The sequence below is a fragment of the Xenopus laevis genome, chromosome 9_10S (genome assembly GCF_017654675.1).
Source record: "Xenopus laevis strain J_2021 chromosome 9_10S, Xenopus_laevis_v10.1, whole genome shotgun sequence".
Classification (NCBI taxonomy): Eukaryota; Metazoa; Chordata; class Amphibia; order Anura; family Pipidae; genus Xenopus; species Xenopus laevis.
This window is the reverse complement of record NC_054388.1, coordinates 6,752,102-6,770,272: the sequence shown is the minus strand read 5'-3', so window position 1 is coordinate 6,770,272 and position 18,171 is coordinate 6,752,102. Positions and strand designations below refer to the sequence as shown.

At 44.0% G+C, this 18,171-nt stretch overlaps 1 long non-coding RNA gene across 3 annotated transcripts in view; it reads left to right on the top strand.

Annotated features, from left to right (window-relative positions):
* The window catches only part of LOC108702569, a 144,392-nt gene that overhangs the window by 47,428 nt on the left and 78,793 nt on the right, over positions 1-18,171 (top strand). For 2 of the 3 annotated variants that reach the window (XR_001933309.2, XR_005964810.1), the window contains exon 2: positions 2,527-2,574. This is a non-coding gene — a long non-coding RNA (uncharacterized LOC108702569). The remainder of the gene's footprint in view (positions 1-2,526; positions 2,575-18,171) is intronic. The other variant, XR_005964809.1, reaches the window with a different exon arrangement.

Genomic DNA, 18,171 nt, shown 5'->3' with positions numbered 1-18,171 from the left:
TATTGGAAGCAAAACCAGCCTATTGGGTTTATTTAATGTTAAAATGATTTTCTAGTAGACTTAAGGTATGAAGATCCAAATTACGGAAAAACCCGTTATCTGGAAACCCCCAGGTCCTGAGCATTCTGGATAACAAATGTAACCAAGCTATAAGCCAGAGATATTCTACAATTATTTGGCATCAGGGCATCAAGTGCTGGGGCTGCACATCCCTCCTCTGTTTTTCAGCTTTGTCTGCTGTCATTTATAGAACAGCACTATCTATGGGTTATAGTAGATTGGAAAGAATATTGAATAAAGTTGGCCATAGACGCACAGATATCGTACAATAATTTGTTTCGTGCGGTTCGGTGCGTGTATGGTGGAAAAAGATCCAACCTATAGTCATCATTGGGCTGGATGGAAAATTTTGCCTTTGAAGGCAAGCAACCATCGGCCATTGTTAGCGCTGAATCGTCAGATACAGGTAGAATTCTATTGTTTCTATCTGTATATCTGACCATTCAGCTCTACACGTGTGTATTGAAACGAACGATCTTTCTTGGAAACATCTTTTCCAAGAAAAATCGTAGTTGTTACATCTATGGCCACCTTATGAGGCAAGCAACATGGCAGCTTCTTCTATATAAGTGCAGAGAAATGAAAGACAATAAGACCTACCCTAATTGGTATTGTTAGAAATACATATTAGACCCCGCCCAGTTATATTCACTAAGAATTATCTAATTTTGTCGTGGCAACAAAAGACAAATTATTGTTGCACATGCACTGGATGATATAAACTCCAATATCCTGTAAAAACCTCTTCGGAATCATAATGCTGAGCAAATGCTGCCTTTAATGTTGGAATATAAAATGGTTATGTTGTAAAAGCGCTATTTAATAACGAAAAATAAAGCACAAGGCAATCAGACTGCCGGCAAAGTGGACCAACTGCTTGGAGAGCAGAACTGATGGAGAAAGGTTTATTGAACATCAGGCAAGCTCAGTGGAAATATGGTTTAATTTGGGGGTACCCAACCTTTCACATATTCAAATGTAAAAAGAATTGGGGAGCAGCTATTTAGTAGCCCCTATGTGGACTGGCGTCCTACAGGAGTTCTGTTTGGTAGTACATCTGGTTTTTATGCAACTAAAACTTGACTCCAAGGAATTCAAAAAGAAGCACCTGCTTTGTGGTCACTGGGAGCAACATCCAAGGGTTTAGGGAGCAACATGGTGCTCACGAGCCACTGCTTGGGGATCACTGGTTTAACCTAAGATGGATTTGGGCCCTCCAGGCGGCAATTTACATGTATATACAGTAGGACCCTCCCTAAGTCCCTTAGGATAAAGACTGTATTGGCCCTTGAAGTTCCTCATCCAAGGTGTCCACATTTTGGTTCTGTTGTCGGCTCAAAGGCTGAATGGTTTGATCATTAATATTTGGTAGTCGCTGACATTGACCTAAGCAATCTAAAAGCTAATTGTCAACGAGGCTACATTTTGTTTTGTATCTTATCTATTGCCAGTCTTTCTGTTGGAGAGGAAGAAGGCCTTCTTCTTCTCATTTGGGGAGATCTTTAAACAAGTGAATCTTTATCTGATGAAGCTACCGGCATGTTGGACCAAATCATGTTGATCTAATTTTTTGTACCCCAATCCAAGGACTGGGTCCTGAGGGCCAAGGAGCTCCGTTGAGAGAGGATTGTGGCAAAGTGGCACAGTGCTGGGTCAAGTTGTATTGGCATCTAAGACTTTGACCCCCTTGATCCTGGTTGGTTGGTCACTTGCCTCCTCTCCTGCTTACTACTGCTGGCTTTCTCATTGCCCAACCCCTTGCACCCTAGCCAGCCACCTTTATTGCCTACCCCTAGTTCTGGCCCTGATTTGCTATTGTGGTCCTCGCTCAATAGGATTTTCCAACCTGCCCATGTAAGGTCACCTTAAGAAATATGTTTTATAAGATAGAACATCCTGAAGGAATAGTTGAATGTTCCACAGCAGACACATTTCTGATTGCAGAACATGTGCAAATATCAAAGGCATTATTAGCCATGTCACCCTAAGGAGATGCGTGAGCACAATTCTATATTAATAAATGGTCCCTGAACTCTTTATACACGTCTTGGTGCCAAGCCTCGTATTGAGTGCTTTATTCTCCCTTTTATGTCCCCATAAGGGACTCGGAACAGTCAGTATTTTTATTTCCATCTCTCTTATGTTCAGTTCTACAGAGCCATTCATTTGTCTCAGATTGAGCTCCGCATCTTGACAGAGACCATTTCATTTTACAGATGGATGAAAAGGATGAGAGAGAATTCTATTTCCAGCGGCAGGGACCTTAACTATAAGCACAGGACATTGTTCCAGGGCTGGGTTTCTATAGTGCAAAAAAAAAAAAAAAATATCCATGATGAGGTTGTTTTATTTATTTAATTATCATTGGTCATGTTCAAAGTATTTATTTTTTCTATAGAAGCTGTTAGTATGTATTTACATCAAGCATCCATTGTGATGTCACTTATTTTTGTTTGTTTTCTTTAGCAGCCTTGAGCCAAAAAGGACAACACCAATGAAGGAAGACGTGGAAAGGTAGGTAACGTCTATGGATATAAAACTACCAACTGCAAGACAATGAAAGATACACATGCAATTGACACAAGCACATTTCCAGCATTAGAAGCTGTTCACTCCCAGGACACCGCTAAACGATACACTTTATCCTCATGGATAACTTGGATGAGTGTATTTGATTAGTGACTTTAATATCCTGCTTCTTTTAAATGACCGTTATAATATAAAATAGATGTAGGTGGCATCTGGAACAAATGTATAAATGTTTATTTGGTTACAGTAAAGCAGCTGGGACCCTCTTGTAAAGGTAAGCCCGCCAGCCAGTTTAAAGGAGAAGGAAAGCAGATTAGCCACAATAGTGCAAGCTAGAACGCTATATTTATTCTGCAGAATGCTTTACCATACCCGAGTAAACAGCTGTAGACACTGTCTCTGTTTGTTTAGGATAAAAGCTGCCATATTAGCTTGGTGTGACATCACTTCCTGCCTGAGTCTCTCCCTGCTTACTTACAGCTCTGAGCTCAGATTACAGCAGGGGTGGGAGGAGGGAGGGGAGAGGAGCAAACTGAGCATGCTCAAGCCCTAGCCCTGGAGGTTTAAGCTGAAAACAGGAAGTCTGATACAGAAGCCCATGAGTACACAATAGATGGAAAGAAATGTGGTGTTTCTTTTGACAGAGGACTCAGAGCAGCATTACTTTCAGGGTTTACTGGTGTATTTATATAGACCTTTCTGATAAAGCTTACTTAATTTTAAACTTTCCTTCTCCTTTAATACCATTTGTTTTAACTATGATTATTATTATTGACTACAGTATACCTACATGGCCAAACACATGTGGGACCACAGGTATCACTACATTACACAACATTCTTGCCAATTCTGTTTTTTTTGGGAAGGTTCTTTCCTGTTTCAGCTCAATACACCCATGGACAAAGTCAGGTTCCTATAGAATGTGTTTGCTGAGAAGTGGAGGAATTTGATTGGCCTGTCCAAACCCTTGACCTAAACCCAACTGGACCCATGTGGGATGAGTTGTAACCCTGGCTGTGAGCCAGGCCTCATCCCTAACATCAGTGGCCAGAGTTTTAGGTATGAATGGAAACGGTTCCAACCACCAATGTTCCCAGGGTCGGACTGGGCTGACGGGACACCGGGAAAAAACCTGGTGGGCCCCATCTAGGGTTGCCAAGTTTTCTGGAAAACACCTTTTAATAACATTGGGATCAACCATTATTTTTACCGGTGAGGCCAGTTGCCAGTTGGCAACCCTAGCCCCATTGGCCCAAACGCCCTCCCTGCCCAACCCTGTCTCCGATGCCCCGTTTTTCTTTCCTGCTCCAATCACAGGCCGCTGAATGAAAACAGGTGCCCACCCACACATGGGAAAGGGGGCAGGTGGGCAGTAGATGGGTCCAGAGAGGGCTTTGCAGTGGAGGGGGGTCCCTGAGACAGCAGTCCCTGGGGCCCCCCAGTTTGGCCCTAAATATCCTAACATCTAGTGAGAATCTTCCCAGAAGAATAACGGGCTGTTATAGCAGCAAAGGAAGAGGCAATGTCCTATTATTCCCCATTGCTTTGGGAATGAGATGTTGGACAGGCAGGTGCCCAGTACTTATATAAGATGTTTATAAACCTGTTTTATGGAACATTATGTGAACGAGTATAGTTACTCATCAGCTCTATAGCTCTATTACACTGACAGGTCACCAGCAAAGTTTGTGGGAACTTTTAATCTCATTATTTTCTCTTATTAACTGCCTGTGTCACCAATTAACCATAAGTGTCCTTCCCTAGATGTTTTCTTAATTAAATATGTACATTGAACGACAAGCATACGATGGTCTATCCCCACTCCCTGACGGTGCCTAATTAGCTCTCGGAATATATTCCCCGCATATGTGAAAACATTTTTTTTTTCTTTTTTTGCTTTTTAACGTGAGAAAATGTTCTTTCGTCAGAGCGATTCCTTCAGAACCCCATTTCCAGTGTCATTAAGCCAATTACTCTATGGAAAATGATTTACAAACAACTGCAAGCGTTCCGAACGGAAAGAAGGGCATTCGGTGACATTTATTAATGAGCGCTCGGGGTATAAACAGAACGTGGGACCAGGGAATAGTGATTGGATCGGAAGACAGGAGAAGTCACAGGGCACCCAAAGCGGCTAATTATATAGCGGGGAATGTGGAGTAATGATGGGGATGTGCATCCAGCAGGAATGAGTATCTTACACTAATAGAACTCTATAGACCTCTGCTCCTAGGGAAGGGGAATTTATTGTTCATTACCAACCCGTCACCATTGCAGCGCGGCACCAGCCATTCATTAAACCGTATATTATTAGGACGAGCGCAGTATATTGAACCACGGCCTGAAATGATAACGGCAGAACTGTTTCCTAATTGAGCAATGAGGCAACACCTTATAAAGAGAGACTTCTAAGACCCATTATTTAATCTTTGGGTTATGTGCCTTTGAATAATAATGTGCATTTCGTAAATATGTTTTTGACGATATAACCTCTGTAGATGGTTTAGCAGGCCACTTTCCCATCGGCATCTCCTTCAGGCACATACTAAATCCACTCATTAGAGCTACTGTAGTTTAGATGGATGCTACAGACTGTACTAGTTTCTATGCAGCCATGAAAAAATTCCTCCAGATTAGGGATTGGTTAGCATATTATCATGTGGCGTCTGTGTTGGCTTGCAACCCTAGTGGGGGGTTGCCTTAATGGACGTTCTTATACAATATATACAAAATAGGGATGCACCGAATTCACTATTTTGGATTCGGCTGAACCCCCGAATCCTTCGCAAAATATTCGACCAAAGCGAATCCGAATCCTGATTTGCATATGGAAATTAGGGTTCGGCCGGGCAGAAAGATTTGCCCTAATCCTGCTGAAAAAGGCAGAATCCTGGCCGAATCCCGAACCAAATCCTGGATTCTGTGCATCCCTAATACAAAATACCTTAAAGGAGAAGGAAAGCTCCAAGACAGTTGATTGCCAATAGATTAGCCACAATAGTGCAAGCTATAACACTATATTTATTCTGCAGAATGCTTTACCATACCTGAGTAAACAGCTCTAGACACTGACTCTGTTTGTTCAGGATAGAAGCTGCCATATAAGCCTGGTGTGACATCACGTCCTGCCTGAGTCTCTCCCTGCTCACTAACAGCTCTGAGCTCAGATTACAGCAGGGATGGGAGGAGGGAGGGGGAGAGGAGCAAACTGAGCATGCTCAAGGCCGTGCCCTGGAGGTTTAAGCTGAAAACAGGAAGTCGGATACAGAAGCGCATGAGTACACAATAAAAGCAAAGAAATGTGCTGTTTCTTTGACAGAGGACTCAGAGCAGAATTACTATGAGGGTTTACTGGTGTATTTATATAGACCTTTCTGATAAAGCTTACTTAATTTTAGCCTTTCCTTCTCCTTTAATGGGTAAACTAACCCCTATCCATTTTATGCCCTATATGCACTGTACCCCCGGCCCTTCTTCAACTGTCAGTTATTCCCTACCTCAAAATAAGCTGTCCCCTATACCCACTGCTGCTCCACAGACCTTCACAACAGGGTAGGTGGCCGCCATGATTGGTCTTGTAACTTTGATTCACTTTTGATGGCTATAGCATTTTAGCTTCATGGTGTTGTGTGGGTGTCAACATCTTAGGGGTCCTATACTACTGTGGGGTGCAATCCATCATGGTTTTTGCACTTTGCTCCCCACCCTGCAGGTAGCGGAACGGACACCGGTCTCCATTGCACCATGAAGTGTAGATTCATATATTTACCCCACAAATGGTGGTTGGGGGTCAAGGTATATAGGCGTTCCTCAACCTGTCCCCCTTTACATGCATGTTATTCCAACCAGGCTGCCTTGAGCCCTATGACTCTGAGCTTGCACGTTGCACTTGCCTTCTTATTTGGCACAAGGTGCAGAGCAAAGGCAAACCCCAAATATGCTCCTCTTAGTGCTCTTGCACTTTTGCCCAGGATCTAAGGAAAAAAGGATTTAAGGTGAGTAGCCCTCTTTGATCTGCTGTCATGCTGGCTTGCCCAACTGCCACCTCCAGCATCTGCCATGGACATCATGTCTCAATGTTCCAATGGGAAGCCAGTCATCAAGATTGGGGTCACCATTGTTGTGGTCAACAAGGCACATGTGCAACACCAGTACTGGGAAAGTCTGCTCAGTTTTATTGCCTGATGCTTTATGGCTTCCTCCCAATTTCTCTTCTTGCCTTATAACTGTTCTCGGTTACAGGGTCGGCCGTATTTATTTATTTCACTCTCTATATCCAATATCACACATCCCAGTTGGTAGACATAAGCATTAAGCCTGTGATAATGAACAGCTTGCCATTACCTCTTTAGAGCTAAGAGCACGTGGATCCATCCATTAGAGTGGCAGGCCGGAGTTTTGCTTAAGGTTATAAATAGTGCGGTCAATACCCTATTGAATGAACACATAAAGAGGTTGTCTTTACCCTACTGATTTTCCTTTCTCCTCTCGGGGAAATCAGCCTGACTCTTAATCATCTGTCCTGTCTGCAGTGGAATAGTCTATACATGGAGCTACAATGCTATAGGGTTGAATAGCTGCTAGTGCTTAAAGGTCATGTAAAGGCAAAAAAATAAAATCCCATTTTTACTTTTTTTTAATGAAAAAGAAACCTATTTCCAATATACTTTAATTAAAAATGTGTACCGTTTTTATAAAAAAACCTGACTGTATGCAGTGAAATTCTCCCTTCATTTACTGCTGTGGATAGGAATTGTCAGACGGTCCCTAACTGCTCTGCAGGGAAACAATCATACTTATGTACAGCAGGGGGAGCCCCCGCCTTACTTCCCAGCCATGCAGAACTCAAGCAGCTTTGTTTGTTTCCCTGTAGAGCAGTCGGTGACTGTGTAGAGATTTGTATTGGATTTTATTTTTGCCTTTACATCCCCTTTACTGTTTCCAACTCCAGCTGCAGGGACAAAGATCATGGAGCCAGATTTAAACCGATAAACTGGGATTCTATTTGGAGGATTATTTTGCTGCAGCCACTGGTTCTGCAGAGTTGGAGAACGTTTGTATTAAACAATACAAAAACTATAAAATCCACATTAGATTACATGACAACACAGGACCCAGTGCAGTCTGTATATTCTGATTATTAATCAGTCTTGCTGTATCGGCTTCTGGCAGATATTATTTGACTTGTGCTGTTTTGATAATTTATGACGATCACTGAGCAGCCCAGACCACACTGAGCATGTGCACAGTCTTGGTCTTGCAAAGATGTATAACAAAGTTACAAGATGGTGACCCCTTGTGGCCATTTGTTTGGCTAGGCTTATCTCTATCTCTATCATCTATCTCTATCATCTCTATCTCTATTCTATCATCTCTATCTCTATTCTATCTCCAGAACATATGCAGCATTTTTATCCTTATTCTTTGCTGAGCATTAATCCTATGGGTTTTATGTTGATGGGGAACATCAATCCTACAAAATGATGAACCTCTTTCCAGTGGTCTATGAAGGGTTCCAGATTCCTATAACATTTTGTATTCTGGACCATGTGGGGCTTTGTGAGCAATATTTAGATATTAACTCGGGGCATAGCGTTGGTATTAGCTGGGTGGTAAAGATCAGGCTCGACCCATTACTATTAAATGGCCTGTAAGTGCGCATTCACATTCATCAAAAATCAAGAGAATCTATGGATTTTGGCAGCAGCCGCTGCCGCTTTAACCTTTCGCTGTGTTTCTGGATCGCCTCTGTTCTGTTTTCTGCTTGCTGTTAATAGCTGTGCCCGTTTCTTGGCAATATATTGGAACCAACCCCGGTGAACAAATTGCGCTTGTGTAATTAGATGTATAAAGTCATGAACTCTGCTTTATTTTCTCCACTGGTTGAACACATAAATAGGTCTAGCGTGGAACCAATCATAGGGGTCACTGCCTATAACGATCTCTTTTCTTTTCAACTTGCCTCTCCATACGGGAGAGATATGTGGGAATCCTGCGTGGAATTAGGAACCAGTGGGGTGGGATATGGGGTTGAGAATAGGATGCAGGTACCTTGGGTTCTGTCTCTACACCTCCTTTTGGTCAACACTAGTGATGGGCAAATCTGTTCCTTTCACGAAACACAGTGAAGCCAATGGGCGTCAAAATAATTTTGATGCACGTGCCAATTTTTTGCCGACGAAATGTCGCTGCAGTTTTGCCGTGAATTTGTGTCTGGCGAATTTATTCGCCCATCACTAGTCCACACTCCCTCTCCCTAGGGAAAATCTGAGCTTATACTGTAACTTTGCCTCTTAAGGGCAAGGGCAGACATGAAGATTTGGGGACATTTATTCGCCCGACGATAAATCTCCTCTTCTTTGGGGCGACTAATCTCCCCATACTGCCTCCCGTCGGCTAGAATCTGAATAGCACTCGGAGCCCTTGGTTTTCTGAAGTTGCCTGAAGTTTCTTCGTGGGACGACTTCGGAAAACGAATTGCACCGATTGCCATCCCGCCGGCGATTTACTTTCTAGCCGGTGTCAGGCAGCGCGGGGAGATTAGTCGCCCTGAAGAAGAGACGATTTGTCGCTTGGCGACTAATCTCCTCAATTCTGAGCGTGTCTCTGCCCTTATACGGTTCTTCTGTTTACTGCAACCCCCCGACACCTTTTAAAGGAGTTACCCCTGCAAAGTAATTGAGCCAGCAGTTATCTAATCAAGTATAACCAATTCTTACTGTGCTATACAGCTCCGTTATTAGACCAGGCCATTGATCTAGACTCCTTGCGTGTACTCTACACTTTGACCCGTTCGCTTTGCTGTCTCTGATCCAGTATTATAGTTTTTTTGGGTTTGAGGATATTTGCTCAAATGAGGAATAGTTTGGGTTGGGTGTTCCTGCTGGGAAGAATTGTATTTCCCAGCATTCAGCCACAGGCAGTCAATCCCTCTGAGCTAAATAGACCATGCACACTAGAAATTAATCTGATCCAGGTCTATGATCAGCACCACAAAGCCAAGGAATGGATTCAAGGGCCAAACATGGCGACTGGCAACCCCACTGCTCAACTTTGCCTTAGCCTGAATGGTATGAGTAAGCAAGGGCATTCATGGACGCATGGCCATCGTGTAGGGGCCCTATAGTGTCTGATCTCAAGTTTGTGGTCTATTCCCTTGCTTGAAAAAAAAAAAAAAAAAAAAAAAAAAAAAATATATATATATATATATATATATATATATATATATATATATATATATATATATATAAAAACTGCTGTGGATCATATCAGGACTATATAAATACTAATAATAATAATAATACCTGCATCATGGTAATGCTAGTACGCTTTAAAGGCAAGGCTAGAACACCTAACCCACTGTAATTTTCCTTTCTGTTCCACTGCTTAATAATCATTCACTCATATACAGAAATATCTCCATTCTTTAATTTCCTGTTGAGCCGTGACAGCCGGAGCCGCACAGATCTGACAGTTGGATTGGCAGCCTTCCCCTTGGCTGTCTGGTCCGACTGCCGCCCCAGACCTGGTTTAACTGAGCTTCACAAGGTGTAATGTGAGGGAGTGGGGCCACATAACGATGCCCTATTTAACATTACAGCATGTGGGAGGTGGAAAGAGCAACATTCCGCCACTTTCGGTGATGAATTCACCTTCCCGGGGAACTTTAATCTGCTTTGATACAGACTGCAAATAGTGAGGTTTATTCTGCAGCCGGATTGAGGCTTAGTTCTGTAATTGAATCTGTAATGCCTCCATTAAATCACATTTATGATTCCTCGGGGCTGTGGCCGCAGCCGTTTTCAGTGCGCTGAGTGTTTATTTACATATTTGTGGCTGCCGGAGGGGCTTGCCGGGACATAAAGTGTTAAGTGTAAAATCTATCGGAGTGGCGTTTGTGTGCAGAAGGCAATGGGGGTTTATAGGATTGGATGATATATATATATATATATATATATATATATATAGATAGATAGATAGATAGATGATTTTGTCCCTGGAGGAGCATTTAAAAGGTGGCAGGTGCAAATCACAAAGACAAATGGCACAAGGTTCCGTTTTGGTTTTATACGAGGGGCACCTGCCTTTCAATATTCAAAACTGGCAGTTGTTGTACCCAAGTGGCCTCCTCTGCAGCATCAGCCGATTTCCCTGCTCACTCGTTTTATTCAGTCACGTTTCATGCCCATACACAGCCGTGGAACAACGGGGTGCACAGCAGCTCCCCCTCTTATGTCTTTTTGTAGGTCGTGCGTTTTGTGCATGTTTCTCCAAACCTCTTGCAACGAGCGCACAGCGTGTTGGCTTCCGAAGCCTGGCTCTGACATCAGCGCCGCAGCACAACGTGTTCTTTTCAGTTCATATAGGTGACAATCTATTTGAATAGAATGATATGAATAGGGGCATTGGGAGCTATAGAGCCTAACATCCAGATATGGTTGTTATTTAACCCCCATGCTGCCTTCTCCCCAGTTCTAAGGCAATTCCATTCGCTTCATTACAACATTCATGTTTCTGGTTAAAAAAAATCTAAAGTTTGTCTCTTAGGGCAGAGACACACGGGGCGACAAATCTCCTCTTTTTCGGGGCGACTAATCTCCCCGAACTGCCTTCCTGCTGGCTAGAATGTAAATTGCCAGCAGGATGGCACTCTTGGTTTTCACGATTATTTTCCCGAAGTCGCCTAAAGTAACTTTGGCCAAATTCGGAAAACAAAGCGCTCCAAGTGCTATCCCACTGGTGATTTACATTCTAGCCAGCAGAAAGACAGTTTGGGAGATTAGTCGCCCCGAAGAAGAGGAGATTTGTAGCCCGGCGACTAATCTCCCCGAATCTGACCGCGTGTCTCTGCCCTTAAAGGAAAAGGAAAGGCAAATATTAAGCTGGGGTCCTTGGTGCCCCAACTACAGCATGGCTTTCACCCCCTAGGAAGGGCAATGCTGCCCCATACTTAGGGTTGCCACCTTTTAGTTCTGGCCCTACCGGCCGGTGACGTAGAGGGGTTGTGATGTTTCAGGGGCGGGGTTGTGACATTTCAGAGGCAGTCACAAAGTTTCGATACTGTTTTGGCCAGGAAAGGACTGCAGCGCTTGGATCTGGTCAGTTAGGGGCGGATTTGAGGCGGGCCAGGGGCGGAACAATAGGGATTACTAATTTATCGGCTAATACATTGACAGTAAATTTGTAATACCGCCCCCCCCCTTGGCTGGTATTTTATTGGCTTGGTCGGTATAATACAGGCCACCCTACCTGAACCAGTATTGAAAATGGAGCGCTGAATAGCAGGGTTGGCAGCCACCCTGCTAACCAGGAGCAGGTTCACTTAAAGGAGGAGTTTAACCAAAGCAGTTTATTGCCAATAGATTAGCCATAATAGTGCAAGCTATAAAACTATATTTATTCTGCAGAATGCTTTTCCATACCTGAGTAAACAGCTCTAGAAGCTCTCTGTTTGTTTAGGATAGCAGCTGCCATATTAGCTTGGTGTGACATCACTTGCTGCCTGAGACTCTCCCTGCTCACTCATAGCTCTGGGCTCCGATTACAGCAGGGAGGAGGGAGGGAGAGAGGAGCAAACTGAGCATGCTCAAGCCCTAGCCCTGGAGGTTTAAGCTGAAAACAGGAAGTCTGATACAGAAGCCCATGAGTACACAATAGAAGGAAAGAAATGTGCTGTTTCTTTTGACAGAGGACTCAGAGCAGCATTACTTTGAGGGTTTACTGGTGTATTTATATAGACCTTTCTGGTAAAGCTTACTTAATTTTATCCTTTCCTTCTCTTTTAAAGTACAAGTAAACCTTTTAAAATAAGTGAATATAAAATTGATGAGGGGGCTATTCTATGAACTTTTGCAATGTACATTCATTATTTATTTTCTTTTAATTCCAAGATATTAAGGGACACATGTGCTGTTAATATGAATGAATTATGTTACAACAGCGCCACCTGCTGGTCAGTTTCCCACCAGTCTGACCACCAAGTAGTCATGGAAGTTGTCAGGAGAAAGAAAGAGGCTGCTCTGATGTTCTTCTGCTTAGGAAAGATGTGAGAAAGGTTTCTAATTGTTTTCCTGAGCAGAAGAACATCAGAGCAGCCTCTTTCTTTCTCCTGACAACTTCCTTGACTACTATTTTAAAGGTTTACTTATCCTTTTAAGCATATGATGAAAGCCAGTGCCTCTCTGACTCTAAAATGCCACCTTACCTGGGTGCTGTTATATGGGTTTATTGTTAACAGTAAAAATAATCCAAAGCCTACAGCGGTTTGCTCTATTGTGCTTCCTTGTATTTGTGCAAATGCCGCCGCATGGCCTCGTTCCCACAGGCGGCTGATAAATGGCAGCAGTCTCTTTAAGAACAGCAAGTGTCATGCGTAGGCAAACAGGGGGGAATGTGGTGGCGTGTTAGCGGAAGGGAGCTCATACATAACTATTTTTCTGTGGTTTAATGGAGGAGCGCAGCCAATTCAATTTAGTTCTGCGAGAAGCAAGACAATTGCACTCCAGCAGCGGCAGCAGCCTGCTGGAATTTACAGAGCTCCGTCAGATCTTGCTTGCTGCTTGTGTGCGGAATAGAAGAGCTTTGTGTCGGAACAGCCTGCTCCTTGGGATAAGAAATCTCACATCGACACATACAAGTAGCTACCGATAAAACGGAAACACCATCATCATCATCATCATTCATCACTAGAGTACCCAGTGGCGTAACTAGATATGACTGGGCCCCACAGCAAATTATTTTTCAGGCCCCCAAAATTTTTAGCAGTTGACTTGTTTTACCAATATTTATTGAAACTGAATATGAATTAGGGCCTCGTGGGGCCCCTATACCTCCTGGGCCCCCCTGCAGCCGCAGGGTCTGCTTCCTCTACAGTTATGCCCCTGAGATTACTCTTCTTTGGCAAGTCCTATATCCAAAGCAATGTTCCTCTTTACTTTAGTGTGTTATTGATGGACCTATTCCAAGCTATTCCTTCAGTTGGTCTTCATTATTTATTTTATACATTCCTTAAAGAGTTACTGTCATGGGAAAACATGCTTTTTCAAAACACATCAGTTAATAGTGCTGCTCCAGCAGAATTCTGCACTGAAATCCATTTCTCAAAAGAGCAAACAGATTTTTTTTTATAATTAATATTGAAATCTGACATGGGGCTAGACATAATGTCTGTTTCCCAGCTGCCACCAGTCATGTGACTTGTGCTCTGATAAACTTCAGTCACTCTTTACTGCTGTATTGCAAATTGGAGTGATATTACCACCTCCCTCCCCAGCAGCCTAATAACAGAACAATGGGAAGGTAACCAGATAGCAGCTCCCTAACACAAGATAACAGCTGCCTGTTAGACCTAAGAACAACACTCAATAGTAAAATCCAGGTCCCACTGAGACTGATTCAGTTACATTAAGTAGGAGAAAAAACAGCCTGCCAGAAAGCAGTTCCATCCAAGTGCAGGCACAAATCACATGACTGGGGGCAGCTGGGAAACTGACAATATTATCTAGCCCCATGTCCAGTGTCGGACTGGCCCGGCGGGACACCGGGAAAATACCCGGTGGGCCCCGACCCTCATGGGCCCCCGCCGGGCCAGAACCCCTCTCTAAATATTTATATTTAAAAAAAAAAAAAAAATTATCGGCGCTGAGCAGCGCCGCCTGCGCATGCGCGCCAAGCGGCGCTGTTGCGCATGCGCACCGAGCGGCTTCCTTGCTCGTCCCCGGCGCGTCACAGTGGGAGGACGGGTGGCCGGAGGGGGGCCCTCGGCAACAGTCCCGGTGGGCCCCGGTCCCCCCAGTCCGACCCTGCCCATGTCAGATTTCTAAATTGAATATAAAAAAATCTGTTTGCTCTTTGGAGAAATGGATTTCAGTGCAGAATTCTGCTGGAGCAGCACTATTAACTGATGTGTTTTGAAAAAAACATGTTTTCCCATGACAGGATCCCTTTAATGTTTCTATTCTGTCCATTTCTAGTCTGCAACTGAAAATCTGGTTGTTAAGGGGGTCACTGACCCTGTCAACCAAAAAAAAACTGCAAAGGTTTTTTTTAAATTTTTTTTATTTGTAGCCTTATGAGCTGAAGGCTTAGTGGGATCTCAACCCCTCACATTATTCTGAAAATATCCCCCTACGACTGGTTGTTGTATGTACAAGAGAAGGAAGATGAATCCTATATAGAAAGGCTTTAGGGAAGGGGGGATCTGGCTCAATGCCTCGGCATACTAGAGCTTCATACATAAGGCAGAGAAGGTGCTTTCAGGATTCGGAAATGGAAGGGGAATGAATAACTACTGGCAATCACGCTGAGTTTTAAAGGTTAATTCGGCAGGCTGTTACTGGTCATAATGAAAGTGGATTATTGCCCGAGAAAACTGTCATCTTAGCAGCAACCAGGGGGCTCATTTATTTCAAGGGATGTGTTTTTGGAGAAAATGTCACATAAATTCTGAGGGAAACATGTAGTTTAATTCATGTTTTATATAAACCGTTCGGAATCCCCGCCAGTTGCCAGTTCTGCAAGGAGCCTAAAGGGGGCGCTGTGGGGTAATGCCATGACAAGTATCATGTTAACTCGTAACCCACAATATCTAATCAGTAGTGATGGGTGAATCAATTCGGCAGGCACAAACGTGCGGCGAATTTACGCGTTTTCGCCGCTGGTGAATAAATGTGGCGAAAATTCAAGTCAAAATCATTTTCAACATGCGACGGAATAGTCGCTCACGTAAAAAGCCGTCATGCGTCAACATTATTTGGATGCCCAATGACTTTAACGCCGGAGGCAAAATTGACGTGAATTGATGCGGATGTCAAAATTCGTGTTTCGCGAGTTTTTCTCCATTTCGCTATTTTTGTGGGAAATTGTAACGGGACAAATTCGCCCATCGCTGTCAATCAGCAGTTAAGATTGACTGATCTGCTGTGGTTAGAATAACAGAAGCATAAATATGATTGGTTGCTGTGGATTATTAGTCCCGAAACCAATTTTGCTCCTGTTCCTAGAGTTTCCCGGCCTATATGATTCACAAAGCCGACAGGGGGTTCTATGCAGTGGTGTAACTAGATGTTACTGGGCCCCACAGCAAATTCATTTTAGGGCTCCCAACATATTCAGAGTTTTTTTCCAATATATGTTGAAATTGCTCATTAGTTAGGAGCCCCCTATGCCTCCTGGTAGATACACCCCTGGTTCCATGGGAGAGTCATTGGGGCTCATTTATCAACACTGGACAAATTTGCCCATGGGCAGTTACCTATAGCAACCAATCAGTGATTAGCTTTTTAAAGCCAGCTGCAAGTAGAACAATGAATGCTGCAGTCTGATTGGTTGTCATGGGTTACTGCCTATGGGCAAATTTGCCCAGTGTTGATAAATGAACCCCACTGTGTCTTTGAGAGCATTGTTCAGGAAAAGAACCATGACCATGAAGAGGTGCAATCCCACTCCGTCTTTGCCTATTCAATTAAAGGACCAGTAACATCAAATTTTTTTTACAAAAAATTCGTTAGTATAAATCGAAAAAAAAAACACCAAGCCAAATGAAACTTTAAAATTGCAAAGTCTTTATTAAAAAATAACTTACAGAAACTCCACTTCCGCTCCTCTTCAGAAAAGGCGAAAGGGCGACGATCCATCGTGCGGCGCTGGATTTCTCCTCCCTGGCTATCTCAGATATTCTTCAGCATGTGAAGGAGCCGTGGTCCTTGGAACGTCGGATGCGCTGGTGGGCTCGCAGGCAGTTGTTCTCCTGGCAGTCCAGTCCCATTGCCTTCATCACAAGAAGAACACCAAGGCTTGAACTTGCAGGGGGGCGCCCTGCGGAGGAGGCTGGAGGAAGAGCAGGAAGCCACAGAGGAAGGCGAAGTCAGAGGGCTCCCCATCAGCAGTCGCGCCGGCAGATGAGGTCGCAGCACCGGTTCGTCCTTTCTTCGGCTCCCCTCCCCGCAGACTGTATATTCACCTGTGCCCCCTAGCAATACAGGGCAAGGCGGGGCAAAAAAGCCAGCCAGGACCGAGTAAAAACGAACCATGATGCCCTTATGGTATAGTCCAGAGTCCTTGCACGTGAAGTAACAACCGGATCATAAGTACCAGCTGAGGCGCTAAACCAAGACCCTGCAGGACAAGTACTATCTAGTTGGGAGGCTGCTGCACGAGGTTGGAGGAGGCCACATGGGGGTCGTCCTGATTCCAGGTAGATGTGGGGGAGCGGGAGGGATGGTGGTACAGCGCAGTGGCATTGAGCGCATACAGCTAGCATTCCCATGCACGCAGCAGCCACGGGAGAACATACAGTATGCGGGGAGGGGAGCCAACGATAGGACGAACCGGTGCTGCGACCTCATCTGCCGGCGCGACTGCTGCTGGGGAGCCCTCTGACTTCGCCTTCCTCTGTGGCTTCCTGCTCTTCCTCCAGCCTCCTCCGCAGGGCGCCCCCCTGCAAGTTCAAGCCTTGGTGTTCTTCTTGTGATGAAGGCAATGGGACTGGACTGCCAGGAGAACAACTGCCTGCGAGCCCACCAGCGCATCCGACGTTCCAAGGACCACGGCTCCTTCACATGCTGAAGAATATCTGAGATAGCCAGGGAGGAGAAATCCAGCGCCGCACGATGGATCGTCGCCCTTTCGCCTTTTCTGAAGAGGAGCGGAAGTGGAGTTTCTGTAAGTTATTTTTTAATAAAGACTTTGCAATTTTAAAGTTTCATTTGGCTTGGTGGTTTTTTTTCGATTTATACTAACGAATTTTTTGTAAAAAAAAATTGATGTTACTGGTCCTTTAAAGGCAAGGCAGTCACTTTTTAAGTTGGCCATACATGTAATAACATCTCAGGGAACTTTATTGGTAAGTGTTTATTGACCTACAGTATATGATGTCCATATACTATGACTATTGGCCAGTCCCAGGGTGAAGGAGGTCTGAACATTTTATTCAAGTGGGTAAACAAGAACCACTGTTCCAAATATTTTGTCTCTTTTTCCCATGATTGGACCAAAAGAATAATTGCTCCCCCTCTTAAAAAGTTGTGGTCCCTCTTAAACTCTTTGTCTGTTCTGCCCGAGGGCCAGTTGGTCAGATGGTGCACATGTGTAAGCCTGTGTATATCAACTTGTAGGCCAACACAATTAGGTAGAAGAAGCAACCAAAAACTATTGTTGTCTACTTGGCAGGTTGAGCATTTCCTAATGGTATGGGCAAGATAAGGGTAGCTCTAGTATGTTATATAAGATCCTGTATGGGGTTGTCTAGACATTCCAGATAGATCAGGTACACTTCCCAATATTATAAAGGATTGGAGTAGACTAATGATCATCCTCCTGGATCCCTATCTTGGAGTAGGGTGGACGTCTACCCAAAGCCGTGGGTTGTGAAGGGTCAGGATGAAGTGAAGAGGTGCTCCAGCATTTTGAAAATGAGTTTGTGTAACCAAACTGCCTATGTTCCAATGAGGCTTGCTAGAGCAGGTAGTACAACCCTAAAGATCCATATATATCCATATATATATGTTTTGTTCTGCTATGGGATCATAGTATTTTGTAACTGAACTGCTGATATCATAGATTGGACAATTCAACACCTTTTAT